Genomic DNA, 4,978 nt, shown 5'->3' on the forward strand with positions numbered 1-4,978 from the left:
ATGGTATATTTTCAATGATGGTTTGTCGACCTACCGAATATAGCCTTCGGTATGTGGTATATTTAACGTATAATACTGCTAGCGGGTATCTCACAGTCGAGCATACTCAACTGCCGCTTCTCTACTTGTTATTTGTATTAATTTAATCTGGATATATTTCTCTTTGCTTTATAAATTTTCAATTTTATTTACGTAGTTTGGTCTAAATGATGATAATATTATGAAAATATTATAAATTTATACAAAGAAGATACATTAATGAGCATACATAAATAAACAATTCGTTTTTATTTATTTATGCTCATGAATGTATCTTCTTTATATCAATTTATAATATTTTCATAACACTAACTTATTTTTATATTCATTTATATTTAATTAAATTTATTTTGTACTTATCTTGATAATTAAAATGTTCTTCAATGGTAGCGTCTTTTGTGAGTCGTCAGAGCCGACAAGAACAATTGTTCTAACCCATTACGAAGCGGCTTCTGTTACTCCTCCCACTCCGCACTCTTCATGGCAGCTCCATCAACTGAGAGAGGGGGGGGTGGGGGGAGTGGCATATCAGAGTGCGCTCCAATTCGAATCAAATCGAATCGAATCGAATTCGAATAATTCAGATGTGACAAATCAATCGCAAGGGGCAAAGGCAGCAAACAAAGCAAAGCAAAACAAAACAAAACTACGACGAGCAATGTCATTATTTGGCTGGCATTATTTGTTATTTGTTATTGTAATTATTATTGTGTGGCATGTTTATCGTTTAGTTGCTTTATTTACCAGGCTTTAGTTGTCTCCCCCTCCCCCTCCCTGCATTGATACGAGTCACTTATTAATTTCATTATTTGCTCGACGTGCGTTTTATTTATTCATCAATTTTATCAGCACAAATTAAAAACAAATTAGTCGACAGTAGGTAAATAATAATAAAGTGTAATAAAAATCACAGCCATAATTGGACAGAGAGGGGGGAAGGGAAGGGAGGGAGGGAGGGAGGTGGCTGCTTGATATGGATCCATCGTTGATAAGAGAGCGCAACTCGCAACTTGATTCGCATGTAAAATGATTAAGAACTTTACTCGTTGTTATTGTTTTTTTGTTTTTTTTTTATTTACACACACACACATCGTCGCACTTGTGTGCATTCATTTAGTTTTGTCCGCTTTTATTTTAATGTGATTTTTATTGTTTTTAATGCGCTTTTAATAATAATTGATTCCTGATTGCAGCAATTTGATAAACCAACATGGAAAACGAAAACCAAAACGAAAACATGAACTGAACCCACTGAAGGACAACACAAATGACGCCAGCTTCAATCGCCAGCGCATTAACTACGCCTATCTCTTCAGCCATATATCTGCTGGATCTCTCTATATATATATATATTTGAGTATATATATAACTTCAACTTACGTGTTCATTATTATCAAGTATTGTTCACATTCCGATGGTAATTCATTTGTTTATCACTCTTTTGGGGCAATGTTCCAAGCTGACAATACAAATTACTGCAGACTAATCAACCCGATCTAAAATTCATTAATGCTATATTAAACTTTGCGATATGATGTAATACTTCAATGCAGCGAAGTGAAATTTAAATGTTAATTTCAATACTAAACAATTTATTCATTGAATTCTTGTAAATGAAATTTAGACAATATTTCTCATAGTTCCTTATATCATATTTTTTATAATCACTAAAATAATGATCTTTCAATGTTAAAGTCTTTTTTGTGTTGTAATTGAATTTTACATAAAATTCTTCAAAGTTTGTTGGAATTTTTCTAGCCTTGATTTTGTGATATCTGAAATTTATGCGAAGTGAAATTTAAATAAGAATTTCAATACTGAACAATGAGAGAACATTTCTCATAGTTTCTTTTCCTTACGATTATATCATATTCTTTATTAACACGGAAATAATGAATTCTCAAAGTTAGCGTCTTCATTATATTTTAATTGATTTGATAAAATTATGTTTGTTGGAAGAATTTTAATGCTAATTAATTTACTTATTGAATTCTTACAAAATAAATATAATATCTTTTTGCAATAAGAGAATACTTTTTATAGTCCTTTCCCTTAGTATAATATAATATCACATTTTTTATAAGCTCAATATTAATGTAATGTTGCTTAAATTCTTAATTTCATTATTATTATTATTTTATACCTAAAATAATATAATTTGACATAAAATTGTTTTCAGCATTTATTTCAAATTTACGTGATGAAATATAAATATGGATTTCATCAATAAATAATTGAATTCTTACGAACAAAGAGTATAAACAAAATAAAAGAGTTAGCTCGTTTTCTTTAAGACATTATCATATTTTATATTAACACCGAATTAATGTTCTCATTGCTTAAAGCCTTCACATCATTATGTTTTAGCAAGAATTCAGCAAATTTTTTGGAAATATTTCTAGAATTGATTTTGTGTATTCATAAATATTATGAAGAGAAATTATGGAGATATTCGCTTATATATGTATGTATATATTTTTGATTTATTTTTAATTACGCTTATCATTGACACAAACATTGGGAAATGAGAGCAGAGTGAAATGAAAATGCAAATGCAAATTTCATCATAAGAGCCAAATAAATGAATAACAATAAACAAAATAATGATAATACCTAAATATGTTTCATTATTTTATCAAATATAATGACAGCTAGCGAAAGAGAGAGAGAGAGAGAATGCGAACAAAAGAGATTGACAGAGAGAGAGAGAAAGAGAGAACTGTCACAAGAGATTTGTGCACAAATTTGGGGGCGAAGTGGGAAATAGGAAAATGAGGAAATGGGGAGACAAGCGAGAAACCTAATAGAAAATCAAGCGCAAGAAAATGGCGTCCGATAAGCAAAGCAACAACAACAACATCGAAAAAAATAAAGGAAGACGCCAAGCAGGAAAAGTAGACAAAGCAGAGAAAGAGAAAAAGGCAAAGAAAAACGCCCCGCAGCAAATTAAATGAAAATTTGTTTGTGTGTGGAAAAATCAAGTGAAAATTAATTGAATTGAGTTGAGTGCGGCGGCCGCTGCCCGTTTATAGATTTTTGCGTGCCGATAAAAACAACAAGCAGCAGCAAAAGCAACAGCAGCAACAGCAACACAGAAAGAGAGAGGAAGAGGAAGCAGGAGAACGAAGGAGAGAGAGCGAGCGAGCGAGAGAGAGAGAAAGAGAGAGGATGAGCAGAAGGAAATTGTGAAGAGTGCAGCATGAAATGTGAATGGTATTTTCTTTTTTGCCAATCACAAGACTGCCGCAAAAGCAGCTGCAGCCCAGCAAATGGTCAGCAGCGAGGGCGGCAATTTTCCACTCCCCTTCCCCTCCCCATCCCACTCCTCTCCTATCACCCATCTCTCTGTGTGTATGTGAGTGTGCATAATTCATTTAAAAGACGCAAAAGTCGCAGCTGCGCAGTGCGCTGGGACCAAAAGCAGCAGAAGCAACACATTGGGGAGTGGAGTGGAGAGGGGAGTTGGTGGGGGGTGTTGGCCCCAGCCGCTGCATATTTAAGACATTATTACATTATAATCGCATAAAACAATCAATAAAATTTCAGTTGGCTGTGTGCGGCGAAGGCAGCGTTGTTTTCTGGCAGCGCAGTCGACGTCGACGTCGACGTCGTCGATGCCGTTGTTGCTGCTGCTTGGCCATCAACGGCAGCAGCAGTCAGTATGAAGAATTTCCCAGTATTTTCTCGCTTGACGCTTGGCCACGCCTGTGCTCGCCTATAGCGCTGTCTCACTCTGCCAAGCGCTGCTCTGGCACAATGACAAACACACACACACACACACATATACTGAGGCAGCAACACACACAAATTCACTTTAAATCAATTTTTTTAGCGTTTTTCATTTCATTTTCACGACGTCGTCGTCGTCGTCGTCGTAGTTGTCGTTGACTGTTGCGCCTCACTCGCTCTGACTTGCTGCTAACAACTCACTCGCTCTCTCACACTCTCTCGCTCTCTGTCGCGCCTATGCGTGGTCTGGCGCTCTCTTGCTATGTTGCTCGCACCTTGCCTTCTTGCTTTGCGCTCTCTTCTTCGGCATGCGCGCACTGAGCCAGAAAAATACCATTATTATGTGCCATTGCGTGTGCCCGTCTGCATGTGTGCTTGTGTGTGTGTGTGTTTGCTTGTGTGAGCACGTAAGAGAGTGTGGGCAGTGTGCGCGCGAGTGAGTGAGAAAGAGATTGGGGAGACAGCAGCAACAACAGCAGCAGCAGCAGCGCCTTGGCGTGTTTGTTAAGTGAAACCATTTTTCTTTTTATTGCAGCAGCGAAGCGTTGCGTTGCGTCGCTGTCGTTGACGCTGGCAGCGCTGTCGCTGTCGCTGCATTCGTTTTGTTATTTCTCGCTTTGGCGCACATAAATTTGAACGTTAATGATTTTTGCTTGCAGTCGCGCATGCGACCGACAACAACAACAACAACTTGAAGTAAAAGCAAGTGTTGAAAATGCTTTTTCTTATTGCTGTTGTTGCTTTTGCTGTTGTTGTTGTTGTTGTTGTCGCTTTGCAGGTGTCGCTAGCCATCTCACTTTTGATCATGGACACAAACGCAACCAATACCAAGGCAAAGACTGGCGAAGCTGTGACAGTTTTCGTTGTTGCTTTATGTGCAATTATTAAGCAAATACTCGCACACACACACACACACACACACTCACACACACATGCAGCATTGTCGTTGTCAACGTCGTCTGCGGTCTCGCATTTGCCATTTTCATTTAGACGTCAACTTTGAAGCATCGTCGCTTTGTCTCTGCTCTCACTCTCTCTCTCTCTTTCCTTCTCTCTCACTCTTTCTCTCATCATTGTGCGGTGTGTGTGTGTGTTGCGCGCTCGTTCGCACCTCGCGTAAATCAGCGCACAGAGCTTTGAGCGTCATTTTAATTCGAATCAATTTGTTTGTCGCCGCCGCGGCCGCCGCACAGTGGGTCGCCATCCGCCG

Source organism: Drosophila nasuta, chromosome X (assembly GCF_023558535.2).
Source record: "Drosophila nasuta strain 15112-1781.00 chromosome X, ASM2355853v1, whole genome shotgun sequence".
NCBI lineage: Eukaryota > Metazoa > Arthropoda > Insecta > Diptera > Drosophilidae > Drosophila > Drosophila nasuta.